The following is a 25,983-nucleotide window of genomic DNA, read 5'->3' as shown; positions in this document are numbered from 1 at the left end:
TTGGGTTTTGTGACATTGGCATTTTTGAAGTGTCCAGGTGGGTAGTTTTGTAGACTGTGTCTCAATCTAGATTAGTCTGATGGTGTCTTTCTGATTAGATGCATGGTACACAGCATTGGCAGCAGTGTGGTGGTGACTTTTACTCCTTAAGAGTATTTGTAGTTTTTTTTTTGCTGCTGGAGATCGAACTCGGGTCCTTGCACTTGTGCAGCAGGCGGCAAAACCACTGAGCTACATCCCCGGCCTGAGTATTTGTAGTTTTATCTTTTTCTTAGTCTCACGAGGCCTATCAATTACTGATACAGTATCAGTCTTACCGATTGCATTCATCTTTCTAAAGAACTATTGGCCTTGCTGCCAGTTGTATTCTGTAGTCACGGCGCGTCAGAGGACTGGGCTCAAGCCCAGTGTAGAGCAAGCACTTGCCTAGCTCATGTGAGGCCTCTCTTCAATCCCCAGTACCACAAAAAACTGTATTTAATATTCTGTGGTTTCCTACTGTGTGTGTGTGTGTGTGTGTGTGTGTGTATTTAATTTGCTTTTCTTTTTCACCTTCATGGGATGGATGTTTTTTGATTGTTTTCAGTCTTTTTCCTAACAAATTAATTTAGAGTTATACATTCCTAAGTGTAGCTTTCACTTCATAAATTTTGAATGCCATATTGTCCTTTTCTTGGTTTCTAAGTTTCATTGTGCATTCTCTTTTGACTTATTGGTTACTTAGAAGACTTAAAAAAATGAATATGGCACCTACGTCTTAATTCTTTTTCCTCTTCCCCCTCTCCTCATCTGTTTTTTATTATTTTAGTTTATTAGAGTACATGTTGACATTTCCCGTGGAAGTTGGTACATGTGTTAGGTACCTGCACCAACCCCCCATGTGGAATGTAACTATTAGATGCTGCACACATGGACTAACAAAACTAAAAAATTTCTGAAGAATAAATATGGGGTTTCCTGAGGTATTTTTTTGTCACTGATTTTTTTTTTTTTTTTTGGTACCGGGGATCAAACTCGGGTCCTTGAGCTTGCGCAGCAGGTAGTGAAACCACTGAGCTAAATCCCCGGCCCCATTGTCACTGATTTTTTTAAAACACTGTAATAGAATTTACCATTTGAATCATTTCAAAGTGCAGAGCTCCATGGTCTTCAGGACCTGGCCAGTGTTGTGCGGCCATCAGGGCTGCAGTTCCTGGAAGGAAATTCCACACTCATCATTGTGGATTTTTACCTTAATTGCATTGTGGTCTCAGAACATTTTCTGCATTATTTAAAATTTGAAATTAGTTCCAGGGCCCCGAGTGACTTTATTTTTACTACTGGCACAAGTTTGTAACACATGCTCATGGCATTCGTTGTGAGGAACTGGTGCGTATGCGCACTACGTCTTGATCGCTTTTCTCCCCTCCCCAGGATCCCCTTCCTGGTCCACAAAATCGATGTCTCTGTTTCCTGTCATCTCTTTTATTTTGAAATATTTACACCTTAGGTTTCTCATGTAAGAGAAACCAATTAATACTTAACTTTCTGTGTCTGATTTATTTCATTTAACATTATGATCTCAAGATCCATTCATTTTTTTCTACAAATGACTCAAATTTATCTTTCTTTTCCAAGTTACTTTTTATAAAAACCAAGCACTGCCTCAGAGATTTTTTAATTCCATGTGGCTATGTGTAGCTCAGTTATTTATTTTGATGGCTACATGTCATCCCAATGTATATATTTAGGTAGTTTTAAGTTTTTCACTGTTATAAACCATGGTGTAGAACATTCTGGAATGTGTCTCTCTCCATGTATGGGCACTGCTGAGGATTTAAATAGAAATGGGCTTGCCAGGCCTCTAACAATTTGTTTCTTCAATTTTAGTTATTATTAACTATTATTTATAGTACTGGTGATTGATCACAGGACCTTCCCACTGAGCCACATCCCCAGTCTTTCATTTTATTTTCCGAGACAGTGTCTTGCTAAGTTGCCCGGGCTGGGCTCAAACTCACAACCCTCCTGCTTTAGTTTCCCAGAGTGCATCATCATTTACTAGATATTGCCAAATTGCCCTTCTCAGTGGTTGGACCAGGAGATATCAGAGAGTCTGTGTCTTCATTCTCTGCATTCCTTGGTACCATCAGACTTTACAATTTTTCTTCATTCTGCTCCTACAGGAAGTGCACATCTTTTCATGTTTATTGGCCATTCTGCTTCCTTCAGTGATTTGCCATTCATGATCTTTGTCTGCTTCTATGCATTATCTTTTCCTTACTGATTTGTATTTGTCCTGTGTGCATAGTCTGGATACTAATTATCTGTCAGCTGAATAGTTGGCAAAAAGGCCCATACAGTGTGTGGCTTTCCTTTTTTTTTTGGTACTGGGGATTGAACTTGGGTCCTTGCGCTTGCGCAGCAGGCAGCGAAACCACTGAGCTAAATCCCTGGCCCTGTGGCTTTCCTTTTTAAAAATGATTTAACATTTTAAGAAATGGTTTAACATTTTAATGCTCACTCTTTAAACTGCTTTAGAAGTTTCACGTATACTCTGCAAATGCTTCAAATGCACATTCCATGGTTGAGTCACTTGCCTTCTTGGGAGTGGCTTGGGGCCCCTGCCAGACCTTTCCTGTGCATCCAGAAACATCTCATGTATGTAACCCCTGCTCCCCATGGCTTCCTTTTTCCACTTTACACTCTTCCACATCAGTACATTTGAATGACTCATTCATAACTGGGTTAAACACTCAGTGAGGTGGTTAGACCTCCAGTTCTCCCAAGTTGCTCTAAAATTTCCATCCTCACCAGCTGCTGGAAGGCACCTGGGTCCCAGTCTTTGCCGTGCTGGACATTACATTTGGGTCTTGAATTTCTGCAAAGGCCCATGTGTTAAAGGCTTGGGCCCCTGGGTGGCGCTATTGGGAGGTGGTGGAACCTTTAAAGGCTGGGCTGTGACCTCAAAGGGAATTTTGATCTTCCTGCCTTAGCCTCCCAAGTAGTTGAGACTATAGGTATGTGCCAGTGTGCTGGCTACGGCTCCACCTATTGCTAATTGTCACAGGGATGTTCCTGCCAGTGCTGTTTGGTGCTGGGCTTGGCTTGCTTTTCTACTGTCTTTCAGCAGTAAAGGGATAGCTTATGACCTAAAGCAGTGTCATGTAGCAGAGAGAGAGGACTCTGGCTCGTCTTAGCTTTTGAGTAGACGATCTACTGAAAGAACAAAGAAGCTCTTCAGCCTAGATGAGCATATAGAAATAAAATCTACAAAATGTATCAGCCATAAACTATTTTGAAAGACATGGTTAACTTCTGGTTTCCTACGAGATGTTGCACTAGCCCAGGTTGCTAGCTCCTCTCTTCAGCCAAAGTCCTGGGGCTGTTGAGACCAAGGGAAAGTATTGAGGGAAGGAGCTCAGATGAGGATTGAGGGAGAAGGTGCTTGTGGCCAAATGTGAGCACAGCAGCCCAGAGCGGAGGAGAGCTAGGGGCTTCCTCTCCATCGCTGTAGAAAGGGTCATGTGACCCACGATCAGGTTGCATCACAGCTAGGTTTGTTTGGTAGTGGGGATCAAACTTAGATCCTTGGGCTTAAGAGGCAGGCGGCGGAACCACTGAGCTAAATCCCCGGCCCACAGCTGAGGTTTGTTAAGCGAAGCATTAGACTATAGGGCCAGGAGGAAAAAGATACGGAGAGGCCAAGGCCAGGGAGGTCAAGAGCAGCCTCATTGCAAGTGTCGCACAGACGTCTTTTCTTTCTGGCTGTGAACCACAGGTATGCAAGGCATCTCTTCCCAGAGAAACCACTCAGGGCTCGGAGCAGAGTTCTTATATAAGATGGTCACCGAGGTGCCTTCCTGGTGTGACCAGCCATGGTCAATAAACCTTAGGGTTCCAGAACAGATAGCAGATGTGTATCATGTTTTCATGTTTACATCAAATGATGTGATATCTGCCAACCTAGAGGAGCATGCGGGTTGCCCAAGGCCCACAGATTAATGTCATTAACCAGTAACTATGTGAACCTGCTAAGGCCGAGGTTCTCAGCTCATCAAGTCAGCACCAGGGCTCCACAGCTGCTTGCGACAGAAACAGATGAGGAAGAACACTGTGCTTTGATCTTAATTCTTTCTTAGAACTCACAGTAAATGTTATCAGGGCTGGATGACACTTTTTCCCATTATAAAATTGAATTATGACCATTAAGGTCCAAACATTTGAAGTATACAGCTTTTGTGAATTTCCCCATGATTGTGCTTGAACTAGAATCACACGGGTCAGAGTCCAGTAAGTCCTCGACTCAGGAACATTCATGCTGTGAGCTTTCACAGGTATGATTCTCCTGGACAGAACTCGCTGTGAGTCAGGGTCTTACTGTATGAAACACTTCCACCACTCCACAGGTTCTTTCATGCATCTTTCCAGCCAGTGCCCCCCATGGTATCCACTATCTAATTTCTGTAAACTTTTTTTTTTTTTTCACTCAAGATTGTTTGTGAGATTTGCCCATGTTATCCGCTATGGTCACTGGCTCATTCTTTTCCTTCTATAGCTGTGTATTCATTATATGAATACAGTGGTGCCTCGGTTCACAAACTCAATTCTTTCCATGATTCTGGCCACAAACTAAACTGGAGGAGAACCAAATCAAATTTTCACATAAGGTCAATGTTGAACCAATGGGTTTGATTTGGGTTCTCGTCCAGCTCAATTTGCGACCATAATTGTGGAAAGAATCAAGTTTGTGAACTGCAGTACCATTGTGTTCCTGTTTACTCATTCTACCGTTGCTGGGTTTTCAGGTTGTTCACAGTTTTTGCCTAAAAATAAAGCTGATATGAATTTTTGTGGTTGTTGCAGTACTGGGGATTGAACCCAGAGCCTTCATACTGAGCTATATCCATGGCCCTTTCTAATTTTTTGATACCGGCTCTCCTAAATTGCCTAAGCTGGGCATGAACTTGTGATCCTCCTGCTTAGCCTCCCACAGTAGAAGGATTATATGTATGCACCACCATGCCTGGATTCCTGTCCATTTCTTTTGGTGAACCCAGCACTCAGTCTTGTTGGATACATGCCCAGGGGTGGGGTGGCCACTCATGCTTAGTAGGGACTGGCCTCATTTCTCCACAGTGCTTATACCATTTACCCTCTGACCCAGCATGCTAGATTTCAGTTGCTTTATACCCCAGATGCTTGAGACTCCTTTCTTTGAGGGCAGAAATAATTGCTTTTTCAACTTGTTCTAATGTACTGGTTTATTTTGTTTTTTGTTTTGTTTTATTTTACCATCTGTAGGATCAAGCATGTTGTTTTCCTAGAAAACAAGCTATGTGGATTTAAAATTTCATCAGTATAATTCTTAGAGGTTTTGGTATGTAATATTTTCATTTTGTATTTTTTCTTAAAATGCACAAAGATTAAATAGGGCTGGGTGTGTAGCTCAGTCTTAGAGCACTTGCCTAGCAAGGCCCTTTGTTTGATCCCTGGCACCACAAAAAAAAAAGAAAAAAGATTAGTCTGGATTATAAGTTTGTACAAAAAAATCAGCCTTCTGCCTCATCCTTCTCACTTCCTCAAGACTTTTTCAGTATTTATGCTTATGTGCTACTCAAGTATATACATTAAGTATATATATATATATATATAAGTTATTTTCTGATGTATAAACTTGGGGTTCTGTATGCTGATACCCCAATTATAAAGGATGGAATTTTAGCGCACTTTCCTCGGTGCATCTCCTACCCCCACTCCTTCCACATTCTCCATCTCCTGTGTCACAGTTTTTGGCTGAATCAGAATTCAGTGTGACTTTATTATGACCGTGTTGGTACTGTCATGGCTGAGCCAAATAGTGGGTTTAGCTTCTAACTTTTTTTTTTTTTTTAGCTTCTAACTTTTTATTGTTTTTGTTTTTAGAGTTTTGTTTTTTCCTCAAATAATTGCTTCATTTTTCTGTTTGCTTAGTTCTAAATATGTTATGAATTTTTACAACTCCTCCAGCAGAGTGGAAAACACCCTCCTGACTATTTTCTCCATGTAAACAGCCATGGCACAGCTTAGCAATTGCAGGTTTCATTGCTGCCCTCCCTCAGGAGGCTCCTGTGTTGTCCCAGGACCTTGTAGGCACAATAGCAAGGCGGGATGAAGGTGCATGGGCCACCTGGGAGACGTGTGTGGTAGTCAGGCCAGCAGGACAGAGCCCCGTCAGACAGACGGAAAGACACCAAGTGAGGAGAGCAGCAGGGGTGGGATGAAACATTCTAGACTTCTGTGCAGTCTATGGAAGTTTTCTTTTTGAGACAGGCTCTCAAAGCAGTTCAGGCTTTGAGCTGTGTATCCCTGGCTGGGCTTGAACTCATGGTGATCCTTTTGTCTCAGCCTCTTGAGTGCTGCGATCACAGGTGTGCATCACCATGCCTGGCCTGGCTTCTTCAGAGGTGTCAGGGAATTCTGAAGCAGGAGTTGGCTGTCAGAAGTTTCCACAGGTACCAACCTTCCTCAGTAATCCTGCAGATGGCAGCTGCAGCCCTGCACAATCTGGAGGACGATTTCACTGGTCCCCAGGGAAGTCTGGGAGGCACCTTTCCCGACCTGCTTCTCCACATGGGTTTGGGAGCAGCAATTCTGCCATTTCTGTGGCCTTTCTTTCTCAGGGATGCTCAGAGGAAGGAAGCTGGTGAGGTGAACTAGCGTCCTTCGCTCCATTTGCCTTTGGGATTGCAGATTATACTCCTCTACTCTCCACCCTAGCTTCCTCTTGCCCCACCAATCACTGGCAGGTGGCACCACCCTGCTGGTGGGACTGGAATGCCACTTCTGAAGGCTCTGAGTGGTCATACGCCTCTGTCCGGGGCTGCTACACCTGTCTGGCCCCTGGTACAGAGGGGTGAGGGAATACCAGAGGGGTCCATAGGACTCACTGGAATCCATGCATGTTTCTCCTGTCCCCACTGTGCAAGAGCAGCTCCACGATCTCTTGCCCCATGACCGCCACCAAGATGTAGATCCCTTGCTTTTTCTGCTGCTTCTTGGACAGCTTGCACTGTCAGTAGGACTCTTGCTGGTCCCCTTTGGTGACCAGGACATCCAACCCTGTGGAGCTCTCAGCTGTGTCAGGGGACACAGGAGAGGAAGTGGGCCACTCTGGTTTCTATTCTTTGTTTCAATCAAAATTCATGTATCCTTCTTTGGGGGCATGGACTAGACAAGGCTCTGATGGCACCTCTCCTTTCAGGGTGTCTTCTTGGCAGGCACTTCAGCTCCAGCAAAATGCGAAGGACCCAGGTTTCATCACTGCAAACTGTACATATGCACCAAATGATCAGTGTACCTCATAAATAAGACAGTGATTATGTATCAATAAAAAATGGAGAGAAATCCTGGGTGAGTGGCTCAGTGGGAGAGCATTTGCCTAACATGTGCAAGGCCTTGGGTTTGATCCCCAGTACCATGGGCACACAAAAGGTATGTACGTATCCACCCATCCACCCATCCATCCGTGTATATGATGTAAGTGTGTGTATACAGATATGAATGCACACACCTGTGTGTATGACTGTGTATATACATATATTCCCTAGCTTTATTTCATGAGGGCCCAGAAGCATTACCCCAATAGCAATAAATGCAACTAGCACCCAAAATTACGTCTTGTTTATCTGAAATGCTTCATCTTTGAGGCATTGTGAAATGCAGAGATGATGTGGATCTTCCTACATTGTTCAGTTTTGTAAGTTTGCTGCCCAAAAGAGCATTAGGATGGCCCCCTTCTTTCCTCCGTGCTGGGGATGAGCCTAGGGTTTCATGCACATGCTAAGGCAAGAGCTCTTATCACTGAGCTACAACCCCAGGCCTAGATTTCTTACTGTACATATTTAAGGAGTTTAGTGTGATATTTGCAGACATGCATACAGTGTGCACAGATCAAATCCAGCCACCTTTTTTTAGGAATTTTTTTTTTTTTTCTGGTACCAGGGATCGAACTTGGGATCTTGCACTTGCGAGGCAGGCGGTGGAACCACTGAGCTAAATCCCTGGCCAGCCACCTTTTTTCATTTGGAGAACTTTTTTATTTCTGGTGCCCAGCATTGCACCTGACACAGCTGGTGCTCATATATTTGCTGAATAAACTAGTGAATGACTTCAAAAGAGAGTAGGAAAAGCTGCATATTCAACTGAGGAAATGTTCAGTTTGTTAGTATCTTGATGGTAAACAACACTGAGGTGGTTTTAAGAAGACTCAAGTGCAAGTGCTCTTACATAGAATGACATACTTAGTACCAGGTCAGGATGATGTTTTATTTTTTATTTTATTGACTAAAAATTCCAGAACTTTTATTTGTAGGAACAAAAATTTCACAGGGCAAAAGCAGGGAAGAGGGATTATAACAAATAGAAACTAGTTCTTCCAGTGTTTTAAATTACAGACACTGAACACATACTGGTGACAAAAACAGAGCAACTGATAGAGGAAAAGAAAGTAAAAGCCAGGATTGAGAAGGGTGAGCTGTTCCAGCATTGTTTTTTTCTTCTGAAGCAAGGGTCCAGACCCTCCTCCCTAAGCCTCCCAGTGGAGGGGTCACAGGCATGTGCCCCTCACCTGGCTCCCTCCCAGCACTGAGGCGGCTGCTGGGCAGTGTGGTTTGTAATGCACCCTGTGGGTCACCTGCCCGTGGTGCTCTCCTGTGCCTTCCTTGCAGTCATCTGCTATGCTGTGTGGACTGGCATCTGTGAGCCCCCAGTGGTGCTGCCTGAGGCTCTGCAGGCATCTGTCCCAGAAGGAGGACACTCTGGTCCCTGCAGGATGGAGGCAATGTCGGCTTGCCCCTAAGTGGCCATTTGGTCTTGTTTAGAAATAGCACCGTCTAGGAGGCTTGGCGCTGGTCTCTGCTCCTGACCAGTGGGACATGCAGAGGCAGCAGTGTGGTGACAGTCTGAGAAGTGAGTCCATGCTGTCAGGGCTGTAGGTAGCCTCTGTCCATTCTTGGACATAACATGCCGACTCAGGCTGACGGATGTCATCCTGCCCAGACTTTCTGTCCATGTGGTTGTGAGCACCTCTTCCACAGAGGTTGGCTAGGTGTGTGCTCAGTCTGCATGTGGCCCTCCCCAGTATGACAGCAGTTAGTCCCCAGGCCAGGGACTTGGTATGGGATCAATCACTCTATACCAAGTGGATAGTTGAGGCCAGTTACAGGTGAGTTCACAGACCAGGGTGCCCTGGGCAGGGCTTCAGTCAGACCCAGGGAATACCTATCTGAGTGGCTGCTCTAACAAGGGCAGGGTGTAGGAAGACACTTTGGGCCTCTGGACATCACTGTTAACTTAGATGCTGTCTCCAATCACCCTAAAATGTGTTATTCCCCCTGCCAATATAGGCACCTGAGTAAATGGATGTCCCTTCCTCGTGAGGGACCCGCAGGGAGTTTTCATGACAGATACACTTGCTGAGTTGTTACAGGATCCTGCTTCCCAGGGACAGGATGATCTTTTCAATGTGTCACAAATCTGAGAATTGACTCAGGTCATAGTATTAAGTCACACAAGAATCTCTTGAGATTTAAGTGTGTGACAGATCCTCAGTCATCTCAAAAACAAAACAGAAGTGTCCCTGGATGTGGTAGCATGTCTATATTCCCAGCACTCTGAGACTGAAGCCGAAACATCCCAAGTTTGAACCCAGCCTGGACAATTAAGAAACTTAGCGAGACCATGTCTCAAAAAAAATGCTCTAAAGGCCCTGGGCCCTGGGTTCAAGCTCCAGCCCCACACCCCCCAAACACACAAAGTGTCTCCATAGGACATAGTCTGGATAGCAATAATGTGAAAGCGGTTATGCAGACACAGCAGATTGTAATACCTTACCGAGAAGACAGAACTCCCTGCCACCAACCCTTACAGAGGTCTAGTCCTTCTGTTTTTCTTGGAGATACAATAAACCTGGTTAACCAAGGCCCATGCTGGTTGGTGCAGTTCAGTTAGCAGCTTGCCCCCAAGTCCCTGCGGCTTCAGCTGTTTCCACACAGGGAGCTGTGTCGCTACCCTACTCGGGGAAGGCACACACTGTGACAACAGGAACAGAGCACTCTAGGCTTTGGATGAACTGCTGTCATATCTTTACCTCAAATGAGTAAGGAGATAGTTACTATTACGAATAAGTGAGAGTTCTAGCATGCAGTTTCTTGAGTGGCGGGGAGAAAACCTGACTGTTAAGGAAAGCAGGAGGTCCAGGCTGACATTGTGAAAGGAATTGTTTGCCCTATTTCTGTCTCAGTGAGTCTGTTGTTTGTGTAGAGGAAAGCTATTGATTTTTGTGTGTTGACCTTGTATACAGCTACTTTACTGAATTTGGTTATTAAGTCTAGAAGACTTTTGGTGGAGTTCTTGGGGTCTTCTATATAGAATATCATGTCATCTGCAAATAATGACTATTTGACTTTTTCATTTCCTATCTTTATTCCTTTTATTTCTTTCTCTTGTCTAATTGCCATGGCTGATGTTTCCAAGACTATATTGAACAGGAGTGGTGATAGTGGACATCCTTGTTCCTGATTTTAGTGTGAAGGATTTCAGCTTTTGACCATTTAGTATGATATTGGATGTTGGCTTTTCATAGATGGCTTTTATCAGATTGAGGTAGACACCATCTATTCCAATTTTTTTGTAGGGTTTTTATCACAAATGCATGTTGGATTTTGTCAAATGCTTTTTCTGCATCTATTGATATGATCATATGGTTTTTGTCCTTGGCTCTATTGGTACAGTGTATTACATTGGTTGATTTGCGTAGTTGGTCAGGGTGTATGATCTTCTTGATGATCTTCTGTATTCTTTTTGCCAGTATCTTATTAAGGATTTTTGCATCTATGTTTATTAGTGAGATTGGCCTATAGTTCTCTTTTTTGGTTGAGTCTTTCTCTGCTTTGAGGATCGAGGTAATGCTTGCTTCCAGAAATGAATTCGGGAGTATTGCTTCCCTTTCAATTTCATTGAAGAGTTTAAACAGTAGTGACAGTAGTTCCTCTCTAAGTGTCTTGTAGAATTCAGCGGTGAAGCCATCAGGTCCCGGGCTTTTCTTAGTTGGTAAGTTTTTAAATTATTTTCAATTTCATTGATTGATATTTGGTTGTTTAGAATTTTTAGGTCTTCTTCGTTCAACTTTGGTAATGCATACATACCTAGGAATCTGTCCATTTCTTCTGTGTTTTTTCCATCTTATTGACATATAGGTTCTTGGTTTGTTTTTTTTTGGGTACCGGGGGTCGAACTTGGGAGCTTGTGCTTGCCAGGCAGGTGCTGGGACATATAGGTTCTTGAAGTAGGTATTGATGATTCTCTGGATTTCTGCTGGGTCCATTGTAATTTCATCCTTTTCATTCTTAATTGCATGGATTTGGGCCTTTTCTTCTGTTTTTCTGATAAGGCTGGCTAAGGGTTTGTCAATTTTGTTTATTCTTTGGAAGAACCAACTCTTGGCTTCATTGATTTTTTTTTTTTTTGTATTGTTCTCTTAGTCTCCATTGCATTGATTTCTGCCCTGATCTTTATAATTTCCTCCCTTGTATGAGCTTTGGGGTTGTCCTGCTCTTCTTTTTCTAGAAGCTTGACGTTCAGGATCAGGTTGTTTAATTGGGCTTGCTCTGTTTTCCTAATATGAGTAGTCACTGCTATGAATTTCCCTCGTAAGACTACTTTCATTGTGTCCCATCCATTCCGATATGTTGTATTGTCATTGTCATTTAATTGAAGGAACTGTCTGATTTCTTCTTTAATTTCCTCTGTGACCCATTGGTTATTCAGAAGTGTGTTGTTCAATTTCCATGTGTTTATAAAATTTTTGTGCTTTCTTTTGCTTTTGATCTCCAATGTCATTGCACTATGGCCTGATAATATACAGGGGATAACTTCAATTCCTTTGCACTTACTTAAACATGTTCTATGTGTGAGTATGTGGTCTATTTTGGAGAATGACCCATGTGCAGCTGAGAAGAATGTGTATTCTGATTTTGTGGGGTGGAAGACTCTGTAAACATCTGTTAAGTTCATTTGTTCAAGAGTTCGATTGAGTTCTAGTATTTCATTACTTATTTTTTGTCTAGTTGATCTATCTATTTGTGACAGTGGGGTGTTCAGGTCCCCCACTACAATTGTTTTAGTGCATATATGACTTTTCATGTCCGTTAGTATTTGTTTTACATAGTTGGGTGCACTAGTGTTTGGTGCATAGATATTTATGATTGTCATCTCTTCCTCTTGGATTCTTCCCTTTATAAGGATGTAGTGTCCTTCTTCATCTCTCTTAATTAGTGTTGGTTTGAAATCTACTTGATCTGCCAAGAGGATAGCTACTCCTGCTTTTTTTCGGGTTCCCGTCGCATGCAGTATTGTTTTCCACCCTTTAACTTTCAGTCTATGAGTTTCCTTTTGAACTAAGTGTGTTTCTTGTATGTAGCATATTGTTGGATTTTGCTTCTTGACCCATTCTGCCAGTCTGTTTCTTTTGATTGGTGAATTGAGACCATTAACATTGATGGTTATAACTGAAATGTATTGACTTGTCATTGCCATGACTTTTTCTTTTTGTTGGGTTCTCCCCCTTTACATTTAGTTTCTTGTCATGCCAGATGGGTTCATTCTGCTTTGCTTCCTGGGGTTGTGATCCTCAATGTCTCTTCCTAGGATATTGTGTAAAATTCTTTGGAGTGCTGGTTTGGTATTCACAAAGTTCCTAAGGTGCTCTTTGTCATGAAAGTATCTTATTTCTCCATCAATTTTGAAAGATACTTTTGCAGGGTACATCAATCTGGGTTGGCTGTTTTCTTTTAGGGCTTGGAATATGTCACTCCAAGCTCTTCTTGCCTTGATTGTTTGTGTTGAGAAGTCTGCTGTGATTCTGATGGGCTTTCCTTTTTATGTGATTTGTTTCTTTTCTCTAACTGCTTGTAGAACTTTGTTCTTCTATTGTGTTCCTGGAATCTTAACAATTATATGCCTATGTGTAGATTTTTTTTGATCAAGGCTATTTGGAGTCCTATATGCCTCACTTATCTGTATGTCAAGCTCTTTTCCCTGCTTGGGAAGTTTTCTGCCATTATTTCTGTGAAGAGATTTTTTATGTCATCTCCACTCTCTCCTGTTTCTTCATTGAGCCCAATCAGTCTTATGTTATTCTTCTTTGCATCATCTAGCAGCTGCTGGATTGATTTCTCATGTTCCCTTATAATTTTGAAGCCATTTTTCTTTTCCTGGTCACTCATTGCAATCTTATCTTCTATATCTGAAATTCTGTCCTCACATTGGCTCATTCTGCTGTGTAGACTTTCAATGGAGTGTTTCATGTCCTGGAAATCTATTTGCATCTGTTTTATGGATTCCATTTGTTCCTTATGTTGGGATTCCATCATGTTCCTGAGCTCCTCTCTAGACTTATTAATCATGTCTTTCACTAGGGGCACAATTTCTCCTGTTATCTGAGAAATTATTTCTGATTTCATTTTTTCCAGATCCCCTTTTATTACCAGTTCAGTGGGGCCAGGTGGTTGAGTATCAGAGTGTTCCATCTCATTTCCCTTTGGAGTTGCTGTAGGTGATGTGGAAGTCTGGTTTTGAGACTTATTTACTTGTTTTCTCATTTCGACTGGGGCAGGGGGCTGTTAGCGCCTGCACGGATTACCTCCTCTGAGCTGGGAGAGGTGGGACAGTGGCTGGGAGCAGTGGTAGGGATGGTGGCCCAAAAGCCCTTTCCTGTGGGCTGGGAGCAGCAGGAGGGATGGTGGCTGGGAAGCCCCTTCCTCTGGACCAGGAGCAGTGGGATGGTGACTCAGAAGCCCCTATCTCTGGGCCGGGAGTGGTGGGAGGGATGGTGGCCTGGAAGCCCCTTCCTCTGGGCCAGGAGCAGCGGGACAGAAGGTGGCCCAAAAGCCCTTTCCTCTGGGCTGGGAGCAGCGGGAGGGATGGTGACCGGGAAGCCCCTTCCTCTGGACCAGGAGCAGTGGGACGGTGGCTCAGAAGCCCCTACCTCTGGGCCAGGAGCAGCGGGACTCAGTACCTGGGTCTGGTGGTCTGGTGTCCTCTGCGTCTTTGTAGTGTGGAATCAGGTGGCTGCCTGTCTGCAGTGGGGTGATTCGGCGTCTTCCGCAGGACTCGGGACCTCGGTAGGGCATGCACAGACCTGCCTGTCTGCAGCGGGCTGATTCAGCATGTTCCGTGCCACTCGGGACCTCGGTAGGGCATGGGCAGACCTGCCTGTCTGCAGCGGGGTGATTCAGCATCTTCTGTGGGACTCGGGACCTTGGTAGGGCATGCACAGACCTGCCTCTAGTAATCACTTTTAACCTTGAGGGGGAAGGGGGTCTTCTAAACATAATTTCATCAGGAGTAAAACCTGCTTCCTAAGGGGTACGTCTAACTCTAAGAACACCTAAAGGCAGCAGGCTGACCCACCCTTAACCAGTTTCCAACATCAGTTTAGTCAGAGTAGATTTTAGGATCCAATTCATCCATTCCACTTGCCCTGAGCTTTGTGGTTGGTAGGCACAGTGGACTTTCCAATTTATACCCAGTGCCCTACTGACTGAGTTATAGAAGCTACAATGGTGGGGCCATTGTCAGATCCAATGGATACTGGTAGTCCAAATCTGGGAATTAATTCCTGAAAAAGTTTCTTTGCCACCATAGTGGCAGTCTCCTGCCGAGTAGCATAGATCTCTGCCCATCCTGAGAAAATATCTATGAAAACTAGGAGGGAGTGATAGCCACCTGCCAGTGGTTTGAGCTCTGTGAAATCCACTTCCCAGTGTCCTCCAGGATTCCTACCCCAGAATCTGACCCGAAGGGGTGCAGATGGGCCCTGGTGGGGATTTACTTGTATACAGATTGGGCACGTAAGAGAGGCCTGGGGGGCCAGCTCTTGCAGCTTTGTAAAGCAGTATCTTGCAGCTAGAAGCTCAGCCATCTTGGAGCACCCCAGGTGCATGACCAAATGCAGCTGCTGGATGAGCTGTCATCCTGATGCCTGGGGGAGGTAGATGTGACCATCTGGACATTTCCACCAGCCTTGAGGATCTTTGTTTGCTTGCAACTGGCTTGCTTCTTTTATCTTCCTCTTCACTGTAAGTAGGGCTAGTTGGGAGCAAAGGGCGAGGAGGTCTCACGGTAGGCAGAATGTCTAAGGGTTCAGCTGGCCTCAGGGCTGCCTCTCTGGCTGTGCAGGTCTGAAAGTTGATTTCCCTTAGCCTCGGGTGTATTGTCCTTTTGGTGAGCCTGAACATGAATGATGGCCACCTTCTTGGGAAGCCATAACACCTCTAGGAGAGACAATATCTCTTTCTTTTTGACAGTCTTTCCCGCAGCTGTAAGAAGCCCTCTCTCCTTGTAGATGCTCTCGTGGACATGTAGAGTAGCAAAGGCATACCTACTGTCACTTTACACATTTATCTTCTTTTCCTTTCCCCATCTCAAGGCCTGGGCCAAGGCAATCAGTTCTGCCTTTTGGGCCGAGATCCCCTTGGGCAGAGGCTGGGCCCAAATGACTTGATCAACTGTAGTTACTATAGCTCCCACCCCCTGTACCCTGCTTACCACCATGTTGCTTCCATCTGTGAAGAGGGTGGCACCTGCCTCAGCCAAGGGGGTGTCTGTGAAGTCCAATTGGCCCCCCTGGGTCTGGTCCAGCACCTACTCAACAGTGGTGAATTGGGATGTCTGGATCATCATCTGGCACCAGTGTAGCTGGATTGAGAACCTGTCCTCCTGAGAGGATATGCCAGGCTGGTCAAGGAGGAGTCTTTGATACTGAGGTGGGCATTTGACAGCCACTTGTTAGTAGCCTCCCTGAGCAGAGTCTCTACTGAATGAGGGATGGTTAGGACTAGGTCCTGTCCAGGGGTCAATTTATCAGCCTCCTTGACCAATAAATCTGTGGCAGCTACCGCCCAAAGACATGAAGGCCATCCTGAGGCCACAGGATCTAGATAGGCCACAGGGCACTTCCAGGGTCCCAAGGACTGCATTAGGACTCCCTTACCAATCCCTCTTACCTCATGGATGAATAGATGAAAAGGCCTAGTAACATCGGGTAGTGCCAGAGCTGGAGTTGATACCAAAGCTCTTCAGATTCTGGAAGCCTTCTTCATCTATTCCCCAGTCTAGGGGTTGATTTCCTCCTGTGGCAGAAAGGAGGGGCCGTGCAATCTCAGCAAACCCAGGTATCCATAGGTGATAGTATCCAGCTGCACCTAGGAATTCTCGTACCTGTTTCTTGGTAGGTGGTGTGGGTATCTGGAGGGTGGCCCTTTTCCTGGCCTGGGACAAGGCTCTTCTTCCTTCTGAGATTTCATATCCCAGGTACAGTACTTTAGGGGCACAGAGTTGTGCCTTCTTGGGTGATATGCAGTAGCCCAACTCTAGTAGCTGAAGAAGCTCTCATGTCCCCTGCAGGCATTCTGAATAGCTCATAGCAGCTAGTAACAAATCATCCACATATTGAAGCAGGGTGAGGTTAGGGTGGTGGGATCAAAAACTCACCAAGTCCTTCTGGAGGGTCTCACTGAAAAGGGTGGGTGCATTTTTGAATCCTTGAGGTAGCCAGGTCCAGGTGAGCTGGCAGGAGTCACTGGAAACTGCATCAGTCCACTCAAAAGCAAAGATAGACGGCTGGCTGGGGCAAGGGTCACACTAAAAAACATCCTTTAAATCTGGCACAGTATACACTTGGTGCTCAGGAGACAGCAAACTCAGGAGGGTATATTGGTTGGGGACAGTAGGATCCAGTCAACACTCGCCAGTTATCTTCTCTCAAGTCCTGAACCAGCCTGTAATCTGATGTCCCCAGTTTCTGTACTGGTAGGAATGGGGTGTTCCAAGGAGACTTGCAGGGAGTTAATTTCCCAGAGTCCCTCAATCTCTCAATGTGAGGGGCTATCCCCTGTCTGGCCTTCTGAGAGATGGGGTATTGTCGAGGTCTTATCCCTGCACGGTGGATGGGCAGTCCAGTGTTACCAGAAAAGAGTAACTTGTTTTGATCCCAGGCTCACTAGTCGCTCCCTCGTGAGTGGGCAGTTTTGGACTGCTCCTGTGGCCCCCTGGATGGAAATGGTTTGTGATGAAAGCTTTCCCAGGGGATTTTTTTTTAACACTGACCTCTTGGCACCAGTGTCCACCAGGAAACAGACTCGTTGGCCCCCTACTTCAACATTTACCATGGGCTCCCGGAGACCAAGAGAGAAGGAGCCCTGGCTTCCTCAGTCAGAATCGTCTTCTCCCCTGGAAGTGGGGAGAGATGGTACCTTGGCAGAGGGCCTGTGGGGGGGCATTCCTTTTTCCTGTGCCCTTCCACCTTGCAAAAGGCACACTGATTTCTGCCCAATGGCAGGTGTCCTCCTGGCTTTCTAGGCATCTGCCCTTTGGGCTTCCTGGGGTTGGGTCCTGTGGGGTCCCCTCTGATGGCTGCTGCTAAGATCTTTGCTTGTTTGCTGACTGCTCAGCCATGGCTGTGGCCAATTTGTATCTTTCTGAAACCCTATTGTCAAACACATTTTGAGCTACTTCTAACAGGTGAGATGTGTTCATTCCTGGGAATCCCTCCAGTTTTTGTAATTTCCTCCTCATATCAGGTGCACACTGAGTAACATAAGCCACATTTATAGCTCTACTGTTCTCTGAGAGCAGAGGGGTCGAATGGGGTATAAATGTGGAAGGCCTCTCTGAGTCTCTCCAGAAATGCACTGGGGGACTTCTATGGTCCCTGTGTCACTTCAGTGGTTTTTGACAGATTTATGGGTTTCTGAGCTGCTGCTTGAATTCCATTTAACAAGGTTTTTTTGGTTTTGTTTTGTGTGTGTGTGTGTGTGTGTGTGTGTCTGCGCGCGCGCGTGGTACCAGGGAAGAAACTCAGGACCTTGTGGTTGCAAGGCAGGCAGGGAACCAGTGAGCTAAATCCCCGGCCCATTTAACAAGTTTTGGTGAAAGGTGAGTAAAGCCTGCCTCCCCACTGAGGAATTTGGATCCCATTCAGGCCACTCTGAGGGGAACCTTTGCTTCAGCAATTTGTGGGCCTCCTTCTGAGTGTCCCCCCAATAAGAGCTTTCTAGCTTCAAACCTAATCCTCTCCCATTCCTCAGCAGTGAACAGGGTCAATAACAATTACTGACAGTCATCCCAGACTGGTAGATGAGTCCTACAAATTGGCTCTGTCACGGAAATGAAAACCTGGGGCTTCTCAGAGAATGGTGGATTCTGGGTTTTCCAGTTGTAGAGGTCAGAAGTGGAAAAAGAGATATATACCAGGAATAGGCCGGTTCCCAGTCCTGCTCCATCCAGAGGAGGGTCCTCCCTCAAAGGTAAGAGAATCTCTGGACTGCATGTTCCTGAGGTGGTGACCTCCTGCTGGGATCAGAGACATTCACTGTACTCACTCTTATATTGGGGGAGAGGTGGCAGGGGAAGTAGAGGAAGAAAGGAGGGAGTTGGGGGCAGATGGGTCAGGACAGACAGGAGAGGGGGGTGAGCTAGGGTTATAGGGAGGTGGACTCGGGAGGACTTCCTCAGCATCTGACTGCTGCAGAACTGGTTTCTGCCTCTCCGGAGTACACCTGTGAAGGGGAGAACAGCTTTTAGAAACAAGTAGCTTTGAATAGGCTTTTACAGCACAAGCCTTTAGCCATGGAGGAGGAGAGCACTGCACTAGAGTAAACCAGGAATCAATGTAAGGGAACTGATCGGAGTGTCCTGGTGACTTGGTAACTACCTTCCAAACTGCTTGAACCAAGGCAGGGTCCAGGGAGCCCTCAGAGGGCCAGCCCACACCAAAAGAGGGCCAGTTAGTTCACAAAAAGTGCAGAGTTTGTCCTTTGACAATTTCACTCCATAATTATCAGAAAATCCTGAGGAAAATTTCTAAGGATGCAGACCAAGGAGTGTAACAGGTTGTGAAGATGATGACTCCACTGTAGAGAAACTTAGGGCAGGCAGGAGGTGCCCAAGAACAGGAGCTGCAAGAACAAATGAAAAGACAAAGCAGCATGAGGGAGAGGCTATCAAAAGGGTCACTGGTCAGAGGGGCCTGACTGTACCTTGATTGGAGGTTAAAGGAAAGGACCAGGACCCCTGTATTGACGTCGAAGGCTCAGAAGCCACTGACGTTTCCACTGGAGAAAGGTGAAGAGACTCCAAAATGCTTCCTCCTGTCAGGGTCGTAGGGTAGCCTCAACTGCAAGGTCAGTATGGTTGTGGGGTTCAGAGGGAGGGGAAAAATACCCTTAGGACAACAAAGCCACCGCTGGTCAGAGGCTGTCCTCAAAACTCTGTTTAAGGAGTCGAAAACCCAGGAGGGAAAGCACTGGCGAACACAGGCAGGGGCCACCCAAGATGGAGGTTAATAAAAAGCAGATGAGTGAGGACTGACTGAATCAAATATTCACCTGTGCTCAGCTGTGGGCAAGACAGAGGGAAGACAGAAAGGTGACAAAAGAGATGGACCAGAAGACGAGACTCAAAGTTGGGGTGATCCCAAAACTGAAAGGCACAACCACCGTTATGTCAATCAGTTGGCCTGGGGTCAAGGGAAGAATCCCAAGGACCTTGGGCCGAAAGATAGCGAATGTGGCCCTGTGGGAGCCCGTGAGGTCTGTCCCAAAATACGATGTGTGAGGCCCAGAAGGGACAGTGCTGGGGAGAATAAGACAGGTGGGAGAGCAGTCGGGGGAGTCCCGGCTCCAAGAGGTCAGTCGAAATTCAGAGAAGACAGGTCCAAGGGTTTGGGGACAGTGGGGGCGTCCAGACATAAAGAAAGAGGCCTTAGTGTTTATGTGGTGCACCCTTGAATGATGTGACAGACAAGGGAGGGGGTGCTCCTCTGTGGGAGGAACCCCTCAGTCGGTGGACTGGCTGAGGGCCTCTCAGCCACTTTAAGGACCGCCCAGGCTTTACGGTGTATTTATCTTGTTGCAAGAGCACCCACTTGGCCTTTCTTAGACACGTCCACAGAACCACAGTATGACCCCAAACAAGTCCCGTAACTCTGAGGGGGGAATCCCCCACTTTGCTGTGGGACACGGATGGAACAGTCCATTGTTTGCACTGCCTGTTGCCAGTCATTCATTCATTCACTCGTATAGCAATCATTCAGAGGGTAAAGAGATTCCAACCCCATTCCCAGGGATTTACTGGATTGGCTGGCTTCTAGCCAGACCAGACCAGGGGGCCACCTCAGTCAGTGTCCTGACCTTATGGAGGGGCTCAGGAAATGCCTTTGTCAAGGACTACTGCTCCCCACCAGAACCAGAAGGATCCTTACCAGACCAGAAGAGCTCCAGAAAATTTGAAGGGTGTCTCAGGTGTCTACAGTCCCTTCAGTGTCCGCAGTGAGACTTTGGGCCCTGGAACATCTCAGGGGGCGCCTCCCCTATAGTTTGCTGCCGCAGATGGGAGGGATCACAGCGAGGCCAGTCCACCCACTGTGGCCATCTCGCTGGGGCCTCCAGCTGTTGTGGATGAGTGAGTTTGGTCAATAGGAGGGAAGAGCCCCTACTTCAGAATGTCACCTTTTCCCACTGACAAGCTGCCCCCCCCCCCCATTTGTGGCTCTGGGCTCTGGGCTCCGGGCTCCAGCACACAGCCCCTGTTCTGGAGCAAAGCTAGGGCAGCGGTGTCTCCTTTCACCCACTAGAATCCATCCCTGATGGGTGGGCGGCGAGTCGGGCGCCTGTCACAGACTCCTGCTAGCACAATGGAGGAGGAGGAGGAGGAATGGTAGTACACACCTGCAATCCCAGCCAGCTCTGAGGGCAAAGGAGCAGGGAAGACAGCGGGAATGAGACAGACGATGCTCTTCTGAACCTCCAGTGTGCCCCAGGATCGCTCAGGTCAGCACAGGATTTGTGGTTGACATGTATACAAGGCTCACAGGTAGCATCTAGGAGGAAGTGGATACTCTCTTAGGGCAGCTCTGGCCTCTTAAACTCCACAGGAGCAGGTCCTGAGCTGCTGGAGGATGATTTGCTGGCTCATTTAGCAGCTGCGTGTGCAGAAGCCTAGACAGAGGATGAGGTGACCCTAGAGGGCAGCTTCCTCCTAAGTCTGGGCTCGTGAGAGGCCAGGAGGCCAGGGTTAGAGGCCAGCTTGGGTGTGTGGTTTGGGGCAACCTTGCTTGTCATGACCCCGGATCCCCCATTGTGTGCTGTGGTGCTTGGGGATCCCTCTTCCCATTAAAGAGATGCTCAGTGCCTGAAAGGCAGTTATAACATCTGCCTTCCCAGCCCTCTGGTGTAGCTGAAACTGCCTACATCGCTGAGCCTGAGCTTTGGTCAGGCACCTTTGAAAAGTGCTGTCTGTTGTGCTGGATTTGAATCATAGCACTGGGTATGTGGGTGGCTGTGGCAGAGGCAGTGGCAATGGAAGTCCCAGAAGGGAAAAGAGCCTGGGTGACATTAGAGACCACCTGGGAGCTGTCATGGTTCCCTGGGCTCATATTTGTGAATAAGGACCTCCAAGGGCTGGATGTGCTGTGCTGCTCGAGGCTAGAGTAGAGGGTGGGGCCAGTCCTGGAGCTGCAGCTGCCAGGGCTTCGAAATGGAGGCCACTAGGATAGGTGGCTGCTCCATGCTGCTGCCTATGCCTATCAATGGCCCCCGGTGTGGGGGGCTTTCTAGAGGCAGAGTTAATGCGATGTTTCCCTTGTGTGGCCTGGTTTAATGGTTCCCTTGTATGGCTAGAGTTCAATGTGGGCAGGGTGGAGGTTGTGGCTGTGCTGTCACAATAGCCTGTGCAGAGGGGAAGGAGTTCCCACTGGAGCCAATGGGAGGCCCCAGGAGGAGAGGATCAAGGTGCGGGTGTGGTATCCTTAGGGATGACCCTGATGTCAGACCCCGGTGTATCCATAGGGGTGACCCCTAACTGGGGAGCAGAGCCTTGGGCAGAAGCAAAGGTCGAAAGACTTTGGAAGAACGAGAACAGGGTGCCAGGAGGTACTCCGAGAGATCTGGCACCTGCTGGTGCTCTCTTAGAGGGCCTTGCACTCAAAGGGCCTGGGTCCTGCCCATTCTTAGTGCGCCCCCAGGTGTGTTTCCCCTTTTCCTTCCTGTGAGGAAAGCGCTCCCCAACTGACAGCCCAGGCAAGGCAGGAGTCTTGCCTCTCCTCATGCCGTCCTTGCCAGCAGCAGGAACAGGTGTCAGCGAGGAGCTGGGGGCAGCATCTGTGGCGAGTGAGGAGGGGACTGGAAGGGGCTGTGAGCTCAAGAGGGGAGCAGCTGACCTGTGCTTCCTCTTAGGCCCCAGCTGCACTGAGGTGGCCACAGCAGCAGATGCCAGGGGGGTCCCCTGAGACCTTGGAGTCCTGCTTCTTTCTGTTCTTAATTCTTCCCTGCATTCCTGTTGGGCACTGGAGGGACAGAAGGTGGAGGAGCAGTCACTGGGGCAGGCAAGGGAGGAGGGCAGGAAGGCTGTGTGGTGTTGCTGACCTTGGTGGCCTGCGACTCCCCCATCAGAATGCTGTTTATATCCCTCAATGCTGCCTCCTTCTCCCGAGCTATGTCTTCAGGGGTTACCTGATAGCTTAGTTTGGGAGGTGGTGGCAGCATCAGAGGGACCCCTTGCCTATGCCTCAGAAGGGGAATCTTGCATTTTCCTAGCCCAGAACCCTCCACTGTGGGCACACACTTACTCCTTGTTTCTGCCTGCCTTGATGTCATGTCTGCCACTTTCTGGTTTCCAGTGTTCTGGGAAACTTCTGGGACTGAACACGAATACTGGAAGCCATTCTCCCTTGGATCTTTGGAGGGTCCCAGAAGTGGCCTGGTGTGAATTGTGGCTGGACCCCTCCTTCTCAGTCCTGGTAACCCTCCAGTGGAGCTGTAGGAGCTGGTGATGGTATTTTGCCCAATCAAGGAGCTCACACAGGAGGGCTGGGAGCGAGGGTCAGGTTTATCTCTGGAGCTCTTCCTGCAGAGGTTTCTAGGTAGAGGCCCAGGCCTTGGGACAAAAGGAATCAGGCCTTGCTGGCCTTCAAGAGGCCTAAATGCAGACGGCAGCTTCCCAGGACGGTAGGTGCCCCTCCTGTGCTGAGCCTGTTGCTCCATGAGCCAAAGCGCCAGTCTGCTCAGTACTGGGGGATGAGCTACAGGGTATCTGAAAACCGCCTGCAGAGAGCACCAGCTTCCTCTGAAGACAGCCTGCTGGTTGAGGCAGACAAGGGTCTGCCCGGAACAGGAAGTGTTTTGGACACTCTTTCCCAAAGCTGATGTGAAGCCCAGAATGCTTGTGGGATGTCTAGAAGTGGATCCACGAGCAAAGGTGGCTAAGCGGGATGCACTCACCTAGGGTTCTTGGGCAGGTGTGGTGAGGGGCCCGGGAGATGAGCCCCAGGGGCAAGCCCCCCCCCCCCCCATGGGGAGGGGCGGTTTGCAGGGCTGAGGGGCCAAGCTAGCCCAGGGAACTGCCCACCAGAGCTGTCGGGGAGCATGGGATACTTCTTTCTCAAAAACAGGCGGAGCGGTCCTCTTGGAGCGGCCAACTGGCTCACAGTCTCAACCGCAGTGAAACTTTGTGGCTGGGACACAGCATTGGAGGGCGAGAGGGAAGCAGGCGCACAAACGGTAAAAAACAGCGTGGGTGTTTGCAACGTTTTTGCAATTTACCTGGGAGGAAAGTCCCCATAGAGAGCTTAGAGTTTTAAGAGGTATAAAAGGATTCTTTAGGCAGCACTGAAAGTATACACTCAAAGAAAATAGTGTGGGCCCTAAGAGGGACACATTATAGTAGGAACTGGGAACCCATGCCCCGCCCCCTTAAAATTTGAGACAGAATCTCACTAAATTGCTGAATTGCCCAGGATGAGCTTGAACTTGCAGTTCTCCTACCTCAACCTCCCAGAGTTCCGGGGTCATAGGCATCTGCTACCACACTTGGCTTTTAGGATAATTGTGGCAAACAAAGGACCTAGGACTTTCTCTTTTGGTGCCTGAACCTAGGAACCTCCCATACGCTGGTCAAGGATTTTATCATTGAGCTGAATCCCTCACCCTTGTCTGACTTACATTCTCTCTTGCAGGACTCTGGCCAGAAGAATGGTATGAGGGGGTCTGTGAAATAGCCACCAAGTCTCCTCTGGTCACCTTTCCCAGCAAAGAGCCTCTGCAGTCAGTCCTCTAGTACCATCAGCCATGAAAAATGATAGTCACCCCTGTAAGGATTCTCTTCTCGCTTTTGCTAAACTTTCTATAATGATCAGCGCAGATCCTTTCAGGGTTCTTACGTACACGTCATCCTCTGGGGCTCCGTTCTACTGGGAAGGGGCCCTCATGAGTCTGTGAATGTTTCTTTCTCTCCAGGCCGAGCTGAGGGAGCTTTGAAGCACAATCATCAACCTCCTGGAGTCTCCTCCTGAAGTGTCTGCTCTTATCAACAAGCTGGACTTTGCCATGCCAACATACTTGTCCGTGTACCGGCTGGAATACATGAGGTACACGAGCCTTTACCTCCTGCACATCTGTGTTTGAGCGCAGCTTTACATTTTTGTGCTGTTCTACACATGGGATTTTTTTCTAGCTCCTTCCAAGACCTAAAAGCTTTCTAAAAAAATCATACTAATAGGCTGGGGAGAGTGGCACATGCCTATAATCCCAGTAGTTGGCAGGGAGAAGTAGGGGGATCCCTGTGAGTTCATGGCCAACCTGGGCTACATAAGAGTTCAAGGCCAGCTTGAACTACATAGTGAGACCCTGTCTCAAAAAACCAAAAAAAAAAAAAAAAGCTAACAAAAATAGCCTTTGCTTTTCTCATGTGCCCCTCCTTCATGTGGACCAGATGCTATGTCTAATAACACAGCCCACATTCAAACTCCATTATCACCCTATCTTTCATAGGAAGGGGGCTTCTGAGCAGTCTTAATTGACAATACAAACTCAGTCCATGGACTGGATGCGAGTCCCTCTGGAGAGCAGCCCTCACTGAGAAAGGTCCCAGGACATTGGGCTGGTTTCCAGGACCACATCTGAATACAAATAGCTAATGTGATGTAGGACAAATCAGGCTCCAAAATAATGCTGATGGTCTGATGCTCAGGATATAGCTATGAGTACTGTGACCTATAATTGCTGTCATGATAACAGCCATAGCTGACATGAATTGAGTGCCTGTTGTGCCCGGTATTGGGCTAAGTTTACAAACCCCTCCAACAAGCCTGAGATTGGAACTAGTATATGCTCATTTTACAGATGAGGGAACTGAGACAGAAGTTAAGTAAAAGGCTCAAGATTGTAATCTCTGATGTGAATTGAAACCAAAGAGATTTCATAAGTATGCTGCCTCTTACTAATGAAAGCCAGAAGCAGCAGCCAGATAACTGGAGGGAAAAAAATTACTGATGTCACCACCATCCCCTGTAGAATGTTAATATGGTTCCTCCTAGTCCCCGCCCCTCCCCCCACAAGGATATATTTTGAAAGAAAAACAGGCCAAAACAATATAAGCAAAACAAAAACACTAGCAGCTTTAATGCTAGTGTGTATGACTAGAAGAGCAGTCTCCTATCCTCCTGCAAGTGTGCCCAAGTGTTTTCAGGGTCCTGGGCTATTGGGAGTCCCTGACCTAGAGAAGGAACCCTGAGGCCTTTATTCAAGAACTTGGCTAAGACTCCCAGACACTGGTGTTGGGGATAATTTTAAAATGACATGGGAAAATGTGAAAAGTCAAGTTAAAGCCATGTGCATGTGAGCACCCAAGAAAACAGGCTTAAAGCCCCAGGAGCACCTCATGGAGGAAACTGCTTGAGGCGCTAGTGTGGAGGCCATGGACTTGTACTCTGAGCCCCTGCTTTTGTGGTTAATTCATGGTTAATTCTACAACAAGTATTTGCACTTCTTCTGCTAAAGTTCTAAAGAAAACATTTTAAGGGCTTTGATGACTACCAAGTAGAATCCCAGTCACATTCTTAAGGCTGCATGTTTCCTCCCATAATCTCTGCGGAAGTGAGATTAACCAAAAATTATATTCCTTTTTAAA

At 47.1% G+C, this 25,983-nt stretch overlaps 1 long non-coding RNA gene across 2 annotated transcripts in view; it reads left to right on the top strand.

Moving 5' to 3' along the window:
* The window catches only part of LOC110348888 (uncharacterized), a 35,672-nt gene that overhangs the window by 1,254 nt on the left and 8,435 nt on the right, over positions 1 to 25,983 (top strand). The window contains exons 1-4 of one of the 2 annotated variants that reach the window (XR_002394477.2): positions 23,180 to 23,274; positions 23,468 to 23,576; positions 24,032 to 24,165; positions 24,312 to 24,442. This is a non-coding gene — a long non-coding RNA (uncharacterized LOC110348888). Of the gene's footprint in view, positions 1 to 23,179; positions 23,275 to 23,467; positions 23,577 to 24,031; positions 24,166 to 24,311; positions 24,443 to 25,983 lie in introns of those variants that run through there. The other variant, XR_002394480.2, reaches the window with a different exon arrangement.

Source organism: Heterocephalus glaber, unplaced genomic scaffold (assembly GCF_053883595.1).
Source record: "Heterocephalus glaber isolate CG9 unplaced genomic scaffold, H.glaber_assembly_v1.0 deba00001687, whole genome shotgun sequence".
NCBI classification, from domain to species: domain Eukaryota; kingdom Metazoa; phylum Chordata; class Mammalia; order Rodentia; family Bathyergidae; genus Heterocephalus; species Heterocephalus glaber.
The sequence above is the reverse complement of the archived record's forward strand: the minus strand, read 5'-3'. Positions and strand labels throughout refer to the sequence as shown.